The sequence below is a fragment of the Apodemus sylvaticus genome, chromosome 6 (genome assembly GCF_947179515.1).
Source record: "Apodemus sylvaticus chromosome 6, mApoSyl1.1, whole genome shotgun sequence".
Classification (NCBI taxonomy): Eukaryota; Metazoa; Chordata; class Mammalia; order Rodentia; family Muridae; genus Apodemus; species Apodemus sylvaticus.
In genome coordinates, this window is record NC_067477.1 from 52,939,550 (window position 1) to 52,949,108 (window position 9,559).

The 9,559-nt window shown below is 46.2% G+C and overlaps 1 long non-coding RNA gene across 2 annotated transcripts; it reads right to left on the bottom strand.

The window, feature by feature from the left end:
- Positions 1 to 2,163: 2,163 nt before the first annotated feature.
- Positions 2,164 to 7,572, bottom strand: LOC127687279 (uncharacterized). Of its 2 annotated transcripts, none has more exons than XR_007978362.1 (3): positions 7,530 to 7,572; positions 6,743 to 6,896; positions 2,164 to 2,320 (listed from the first exon to the last, which is right to left on the bottom strand). It is a non-coding gene; the product is annotated as an uncharacterized LOC127687279 (long non-coding RNA). The 2 variants fall into 2 exon arrangements; XR_007978361.1 differs by lacking the exon at positions 7,530 to 7,572 and adding an exon at positions 7,103 to 7,467.
- Positions 7,573 to 9,559: the final 1,987 nt, after the last annotated feature.

Here is a 9,559-nt window from a genome sequence, read left to right on the forward strand (position 1 = left end):
AATTCATAAAGAATTTTAAGGTAATTCATATATATATATATAAACACTATTAAAGATGGAAATAATGTTGTACACTGTGCTGGCTAGTTTTTTATCCACTTGACGCAAGCTAGAGTCATCAGAGTGGAGGGAGCCTCAGTTGAGAAAATGTTTCCATAAGACTGGCCTATGGGCAAGCTTGTGGGCATTTTCTTAATTAGTGATTTGATGTCGGAGGGCCCAGCTCACTGTGGGTGGTGCCATCCCTGGGCTGTGGTCCTGGGTTCTATAGGAAAGCAGGCTGAGCAAGCCAGTAAGCAACACCCCTCCATGGCCTCTGCATCAGCTCCCGCCTCCCGGTTCTTGACCAGTTTGAGTCCCTGCCGTTGAGACTTCTCCCCGTGCACTATGACCCTGGAAGTGTAAGCTGAACCCTCTCCTCCCCTTGTTGCTTTGGTCGCAGTGTTTCATCACAGCATAGTAACCCTGACTAGGACACGTGGATGAGATGTATGCCTGAAGCCTTAGGAGTTTGGCTTAGTGAGAAGATGGCGTCACTGGTAAAGTGCCTGCCTTGAAAGCGTGAGGACTTGTGTTCAGATCCTCAGCACCCACATAAAAAACTGGGTGCAGTATGTGTGCATATAATCATGAAGTCGGGGACATGGAACTGTCCTGGCTAACAAGACTCTGGTGAGCTCTGATTTCAGCAAGAGACCCTGCCTCAAAACATTTCCTGGAGAGACACAACACATGCATCTACTCACTCCAGACAGGCAGCTCACAACAGACCGAAGAACTGGTACCACCGAAGCTCCACTTGGAGAGCTAATAAACTGTACTGTGGTTGCTTACAGGAGCAGAAATGACTCAAAGACAGATGCATCACCAAATCCCAGCCTGCACCGGTGACAGTTCACAAAAGCTGAGAAACTGGAGCCTATTACACAACCTGCAGGCAGCTCAACAGGTTGAGAGTGTCCTTTCTAGGCGACTCAGTTGGTCTAAACCTCTTCCAGGCTGCTCAGATGGTTTCTGCTTCTTCCAGGCAACTGGTCTGGTCTCAGTAACTCATCTCATCTAAGAGTTTTCTTTGTAGCGCAAATCTAAGAGAGACTCTCGGCTTTTAATATTCTATCAGGGAGGGTTCCACTGAATCTGATCAGTTTCAGGAACTTCCTGAAGCTATCTTGGATGTTTAACTTCCTGCTTAAGGTGCTTCCCGCAGGATGGAATGTATCAATCTTTGAGCAAACTGTTAACCATACCTAGTGCTTAAGAAGGTCTTTGGGTCTTTGGGGCCAAGAGAAGTGGGAGGGGGTAGGAGATCTCAGCTTCCTGAGGCACAGCTTGTATCCACTTAGAATCCTTTGGACTGTAAAGAGCAAAGCAGATGGTTTAGCTCAACACCTTAGGATGGAAACAAAGAAGCAGGTGAAAGCCAATTCTAGAGCCCAGGCTGCCTGCATCTCTGGAGTCCCACATTCTGCTCACTTGGGCTTCAATAGAAAAACCTGCTAAGCTGGTGTCTTGTTCTGCAGCTCGGAGTTCATATCAGGACAACCTGAGTGTTGGAGGAGCATTTCTGGAAGCCACCCCAGCGGGAGGCTCCTAAACTCTTAGCAAGCAAACAGAAGCGCTGTACTCCCAACTCCTGGAGGCTCATAATTACGTACGAAGGCAAGTCTGGGTTTGAAATTAATAACTGTGGGACTCAGAAATGATTTCAGTATAAAAAAAAAAAAGAGTGGTTTATTTGTGTTGCAGTAAATAACAGTGCTTAAGGAAAGTGCCCTGTAAACTTCAACAGACAAAGATCTGGTCAGTTATTTCAGTTCAGGCCCTTGGAACTTGGCAAGAGTCAGGAGAATAATAAATCTTTTAAGTCTTAACTGTGTGGAAATCTGTTTTCTTCTTCTCAAGTAGAGTAGCTTTTAAGTATGTGGTATGTTCATCATTGTTTACATATTTGGTACATATATTGTATTCATTTGTGTAATCTTCATGATATCCTTAGGAGGTAGATGCTAAAATCACCCCCATTTCATAGATTAGAAACCCAAGACCAGAGAGTAGTTGGCCAAATAGCAGCATCAGGAGCGAGTTCCAACCTCTGGAGTCAGATCGGCTTTCTTCTTATTCTTTTTCTCTTACAATGTAAGACATCTAGGTTTTTTAAGTTCCCTTTCTTTCTTTCTTATTTATTTAGTGACAGGGCCTTAAGCTATAGTCTCAAATTTACAGTCTTCCCTTCTGTATCCCCGGAGTCCTGGAATTACAGGCTTGAGCCAACAAGTTTGATTTCCTTTTTCATCTTAATTCAGATGCACTGGTGCCATTCCTAGTTTGAATAAATTAAGTAACAGAAAGAGTTATCAGAGATCAACAGTAGACTGAATAGCAAGTCGACGCATGGAGAAGAGACACCAGCCTGCACTTCCCTTTGGGTAAATGAGCAAAGGCGTCCATATTTTATATTCAGGGATGATTAGTATCCATACATTCTCAGGTACTTTATTCTTATTCCTCCACACACTTGTTTTTTATTTAACGTGCCTTGGAACATATTCCATAGTCAGTATTATCACACAAAGATTTACTGAATTCTGCTGGGCATGGTGACACATGCCTGACATCCCAACACCCTTGAGGCCAGTGCAGGGAGCCTCAGAGGTTCAAGGCCAGTCTAGGCCATGTAGTGAGACCATGATGAAAAAAATAGTAGGAGGAGTTGAAGTTGGAAACTTAAGGGTTCTTTGGAAAGTCATTTGGAAGGTGTTTTGCTGGGGCAATGCATGAAGGAATGTTTAGCTGAAGCAGACACAGGAGAGAGAGGATGTTCTGCTAAAGCAAGCACGAGAAAGGTCACTTGATGAAGGATTCTTGGCTAATGACACACATGTATTGGTCCATCTTACAATGCATAATTGAGCTGCATCGGTCGGGATACCATAGAGAGAAACACACCAAAAATCTTCTGGTAATGTGTTGCAGTTTCTTGCTGCTTCCACGAACTCAAATTTATTGTGTGGATTTTTCAGAATTTAACCATCATCTAGTAAAGGGTATTTTAACTGGGACTAAACTTGCTTGTTGTCTTGTTTTGTTGTTCTTTATAAGGGAATTGTCAGGGAATATTTGTCAGCACCTGAAACCTTAAAGCCCAACTCAGTGACCCACTTCCTCTAGCAAGGCAGTGCCTCCTAATCTTTCTAAGTAGTGCCACCCCCCCACCCCGCCCCCCCCACCCCCCCCACCCCACCCCCTATCCCCCCCCACCCCCAATGGCTAAGCATTCAAATATATGTGCCCGTGGAGGCCGTTCGTATTTACACCACCATAGACAGGGAAGTCAGAAAATAACAAATCTACTGAATGAATGTACAAACCAATTAAAATATTTTAAACTGTGGTGGGAGGGAGTATGGGATCTGATTCACCTTGGGTTGACATGTTCGTGACAGAGAAGGAGAAAAAAATCATGTATCCTTTTCCTGTAAGGACCTAGGAGGTGGTCACCATGTGAAGTATTTTTCATATTTATCTGTACACCTAGCATTACACTCCCATTTATTTATTTATTTGTTTGTTTATTGGTTTTTCGAGACGGGGTTTCTCTGTGTGGCTGTCCCAGAACTCACTCTGTAAACCAGGCTGGCCTCAAATTCAGAAATCCGACTGCCTCTGCCTCCCAAGTGCTGGGATTAAAGGCGTGTGCCACCACCGCCCGGCTACACTCCCAGTTTTAAATTACACTATTTCTTTTATATGTGTTAGGTCCACATGGATGTCAGTGTGCCTCTCCAGTCCCCCGTGCCTGTGGAGGCCAGAAGAGGACATCAAAGTCTCTGGAATTGGAGTTACACATGGTTGTGAGCTGCCACCTAGGTTCTGGGAATTGAACCTCCGTCCTCTGGAAGAGGAGCCCAGTGATCTTAACCCTCAAGCCATCTTGTCATGCTGTATCAGATAAGCAAGTAGAACTGAGCCTTACAAAATCCCACCTCCCCTCTTTACACATCTCGGGGACGTGTGTTCCGGATCAGCATAAGATAACTCGACTTCTCCATTCAAGCCTCTTGAGATTTCAGCTTTTCCTCTGCTTCACGCATTTCACAGATTCCCACACAGGCTGGACGACTTAATTAGTGCTAAGTCTTATAGTGATGGGGAACACTGCAGGCTGTAGACAGAGTGGGAGAAAATTAAAGCTTTCAGCTGTGACAAGCTTTGCAGATTAGCCCTGAACTCCCCGTGATGTAAGTTCTGGCCTTGCCCTTTATCCCCAAGAACGGCACAGACTCAAGCGCGTTATTAACTTGTCCGCATGGGGTATGACTTTACTGTGTCCTTTCAAGGCACAGACTGGCAGCTGATGGCCGGCCTTGGTAAAAACTCCTGCTTCCGGGCTAGAAACTGAATCTCCCACTGAGTCAGACCCAGGTTACTCTATTAACAAACTGTGCCGAGCATCTACCCAAGCTTGGCCCTAACCGAGGCCCCATGGGGAAAATAAAGGAAGCATAAAGTTGCGCACAGGCAGACTGGATCACAAAGAGCAGACAGGCTCGCTAGCACGCGGAGGGAGCAATGGTGAAGAAAGCAGTGGGCCTGCATTTGTAGCGTGCTGATGTAATCAGAATGAAGGTCCCGACTGGTGTGGTATGTATGCTGCAGAGCAGGCTGGATTCCACCAGACCCCAGCACTAGGGGCAAGTCACACAATCCCTGATCCTCCTCCCTTCCCCCACAATGTCAAACAGCAGAGGGATCCCCAGGCTTAAAGGAGCATAAGGAAAGAGAGTGCTCTGACAGACTTCTGTGGAGACAGTCTACTCTGTGGGCTCTATGGGACTCACAGTATTTTAATGTGTGACATCAGACAGCTCTTAGAGCAGCGTGGCCCAGAGAAGCTAAAAGACTATATATCCCTGATCTTCCGCTCTCCCTTCCAAGCCCATGGGCAGAGGCAGCTGACCACAGTGGAGTTTTACCCCAAAAATATGATGTTGAAGTCCTGATCCCTGAACTGAAATGGTGATCATGACCTTGTTTAGAAATTGAATCTTTGCCTATATGGACAAGAGTTTCAACATGAGATTATCCTGGACTCTGAGCCTAACAACCAGTGCCCTTAGTAAAAGAAAGGAGAGGGGGATTTGATTTCATGCAAAAGGAACGATTATGAAGGATGAGGAAGACATTGGAGGTATGTAAGCCAGGGGGTTGAAGCTGGGTGGGACAGGCGGGAACCAAGTCCCCCAGACCCCCAGGAGGAAGTCACTGGGTCACCACCTTTAATTTACACTTGTTACTCCCATATCTGTGAAGGAATGCATTTCTGTTATTCAAAGTCACAATCTTTGTAACAATTTGCCATGTCATTTTTAAGGAACAAACACATCACCTGTAGTGGCTACTCCTGGTTGTCAACTGTATCTGGAATGAACTATATTTCAGAATTGGAAGGCTCACCTGTGATCCTAATCTGGAGGCTGGGAGATACAAGTTTCTGACCTGGATCTTGGCATGGAGATCTTGAGGCATAGTGGCTATGAATCCCAGAAGACTAAGACAGGGAGATCTCTGAGTTCAAGGTCATCTGGGATAAAACAAGTCCCAGATCCAGGCGGGGTGGCACACACCTTTAATCTGGGCCACACCTTCTGATGGAGACCTTCTTAAGGACATTGGAAGAAGGAAGATTCACTCTCTCTCTTCCTTGCCTGCTCACCTTGTGGGACTGAGCAACTGCTAGATCCTTGGACTGCCATTCACAGCTGCTGCTGACCATTGTTGGGAGTTGGACTACAGACTGTAAATCATCAACAATTTTTCTTACTATATACAGTCTACCCATAAACTCTGTGACTCTCGAGAACCTCGGTCCAGAGTTGGGTGTCTGGATTCAGTGGGCTGGCTCCAGAAAGAAGTCAGTCTCAACACCGCTGACTCTCCATAGAAGCTCTCAGGAAGGAGCCCAAACCTTAGCTGTCAGAGCAGGGTTTTTAAGTCTCTTTCAGCTCAGGCCTGCAACACCACCTTAGCTAACAGTAGGCTTGTCAATCTCCACACACACACTCTGCAGACTTGGTCTTCATGGTATCTTTTTAGACAATTAAAACTGAGGAGTTCACCTAATCAGGGGGTTTTCCTTATCACATTTCACACTCGCACACTCTGGGCTGGGCTGCATTTGTCATTTCTTTTATATTGCTTACATTTATTCCTTACAATAATGGATATCATTGTTACTCAGTGACAAGCAAACCTTGGTGAGTGACAAGCTGTCTCTACCCTGCTGCTTAGAGACATTCTCGGCCCTTCGGATGCATCAGAACTGTCAAAGGCTGGTTCGGAAACCAACTCCCTTCTTCTCCGCACTGCTAGGCCCTCATTTCTAGCAGGTGTGCAGGTGATGTCATCGGTACTACCGCCCCTCCCCCTGCCACGGCGTTTGGTAACAGCCACAGCAGCGTTTCTCAAGCAATGCTGCTTCTAAACTGCCCAGCCCAGAGCTCAACTGCTAAATGAGAGTCTCAGAGACCGGCTGGCATCTGTGGTTTTTAAGGCCCCTTTGGTGATTCTTCTTGTAAGTCAGACAAAAACGCAGTGGCTTAGAGGCCTGCTTCCCCTCCCCCACTTTGCTAGGGTGGATGCCCTGGCTAGACTTGGGGCCCATCCCCTTTTTACCAGGTCAGTGGGCCAACTTTAGGGTGAAGCAAACAAGACAGGCACTGGAGTCCAGCAGGGAGTGCCTTACCATTCTCAACACTGAAGGGCGCAGCCTGGGGATGAGTGAGGCTTAGAGACACGGCCAAGGCCTGAGTACTGAGCTCCGGGCTGTCAGTTCGCAGAAGTTCCTTTTGCCTGTGGCTACATTTTCCACCAGTTCAGCAGCCGTGACTGATTGCAGTCTGAAGATATAAATGGAAATTTCCAGAAATTAACAGACTCATAAGTTTTAACACAGCCCTGTTTGATATGTCAATGCAAAAGCCACGGTGCTGCCTCAATGAGAGTCGGAGACAGTTTATTCTGGCGCCAAGTGTGAGGGTCTGTGGCCTGGAAACACAGACCAGATCTCCTCACTACCCAAATACCAAATACTGGAAGAGCTTACCTGAGATTTTATTAGTTGCAAAGCAAAGAAAGCCATAAACGGAAGTGTTTACTAAATATATTAGTTGGGGTTCAGGAAGGCCTGTGAGGGCAAAGCAACGCCAGCTCTGCTGTAGATTTCATATACCATCTGATGGTGCTTTTAGGTTTAGGATGTTGGGGTAGACCCAGGCTTGAGGAGGGCGTGGCTTCTGACACACTAAAAATAGCCCAAGATGATTTGACTCTGGTCTTCAACAGTATAACTCTCTATAATCTTAAAGTTCCATCATTTGGCCTTGTGGGAAAAATCTTTAACACCGGCACAGCTCCAGTTCTCTCTCTCTGTCTCTCTGTCGATCTCTCTGTCTCTGTCTGTCTCTCCCCCACCCCTGCCCCCCAGCTTCAGTTCCTAGATCTAAGTCAGCTTTTCCCAATGCTGTATTTACTTTCTGTCAGTCAGGAGTCATCTTGGTCATCGGAGGATCTACTACCTTCGTATTAAGATATTTGCATTGTGGGCAAGTCATGTGAGTGACTTGGAGGGAAAAGGCAAAGGAAATAACCACAAGGAAAGAGAAACATAAGCCAGACTTGCTGAGACAGTAAGAACTGTGTTAAAGCAAAAGAAATCCAAGCTAGTTTTGCTTTCGCACCTCTAACTGCATAAAATCATGGCTTCAGTGTGTGAAAAAGAAATGCTTAATAAGAAAGATAGAAAACTCTGGATCTCCAGCGTGGGGAGGTCTTGAAGCATATATTGCTGGGGGCAGAAGAGATGGTTCATCAGTTGAGAATACTTGTTGTTCTTGCAAAGGACCCTGGTTCAATTCCCAGCACCTACACGATGACTCACCACTGTCCCCAGCTGCAGTTCCAGGGGATCTGCCACCCTCTTCTGAACTCTGAGACCACCAGACACACCAATGGTGTACGTCCACGTGCTCAGACAAACATTCATACACATAAAAAGTGAAATCGTTGTAAATTTTTTAAAAGACGAAACATGTCCTGCCGAGATGGAGAGGGGACAGCTCTGAGTGACACAGACTGATTAAGCCACTCACCTTTTGTTCTGAATTCCTCACCTGTGAAGCAGGGACAATAAAAATACCACATTGTCTCTGTAAAGCTGTAAAAGGCCAAAAATGCCAAATGCATCTAAAACTCCATTCTCTGAGTACTAAATAGAACCGAATCCCCCCTCCCCCTTCCCTTCCCCTCCCCTCCCCCTCCTGGACCACTCTCCCGCTAATCAGAACTGGGCACAGCCATAGCCGCACAGCCAGGTGGGCATAGTCCCTGAATTTCTTACTTCACTGAGAATTTAGAGCCTAGAGTCTTAGTCCTGCTGTTAGAGAGAGAGAGAGGGAGGGAGGGAGAGAGAGAGAGAGAGAGAGAGAGAGAGAGAGAGAGAGAGAGAGAGAGAATAGTCACTTGGCTCCTTTGTTCTGGGCCTGGGTGTAGAACAAAACCTCCGCTAAGGCTAAGCCCGTGAAGCAATGAATCTATACTGATCAGTTATCTCCTGAATTTTATTAAGGTCCAAACTGTAATACTTCGTTCATTGTTCAGTTTGGGTTTTGTTTGTTTTGAGCCAGCATGGTGACACATGCCCGTCATCCCATCACTTAGGAGGCAGGAGAACGGCAAGTTCAGGGGCAAACCATACCTTTTAAATTTAACTTTTTTATATCTTCTAAGTGGCTGTATATAAAGGGTTGTACTTTCTTCTCTCTCCATTTTCTGGAGAATGGCTCATGTCACTATGTGGAAACTGTCTTTCGTTTCTTGGAAGTCTGCAGTGTCCCAGCATGCAGGCAGGCAGTGGTGGATTCGGCCTGATCGCCATTAATGGATACTTTATTGTTGCCAGCCTTTTGCTATGTGTGCAGCAATGACAGTGCCCGCGGCGCGTGAAGAAAGGCTTCTTACTCTGTCATCCAAGATGAGGTTGAAATGCCAATCAGCACAGTCAGCTTCTTCAGTGTCCAAGTGAGAACACTGTGGTTCAGATCTTCCTGCCATTTTCTCAGAGCCACAGAACTTGGTGGTGGCTCACGGGCGCCAGCTTTTGCCCCGCAGCCTGGATCCTTGTCAGAGGGAGTCTTTGAGAACTGGACTTGCATCGGGCAAACCCCTCAGGAAACTTCGCCTACTTCCCACACAGTGAGATTTTAGTGTTTCCTACACAAAAGCTCCTTTTGTGTGCATCATAGTCGTCCAGTTCGTATTCGGACCTCCCCCAGATAAAATGCTGAAGTCCTACTACCCAGTCCTCCAGGGACGCCACATTGAAAGTGAAGTCTGTGAAGAGGTAATGAAGTTAAACGCCATTAACAGGGATGGGCGCTAATGCAACCTGACTGGAGTCTTTATTCTTTCTCAGAGTTTCTCACTTTCTCTTCAAGGATGTAGTCTCTATCTGTTAGCTGGATCGTTCTCATTCACAGAGTTGAACAAAAGATGCTTCAGTTCC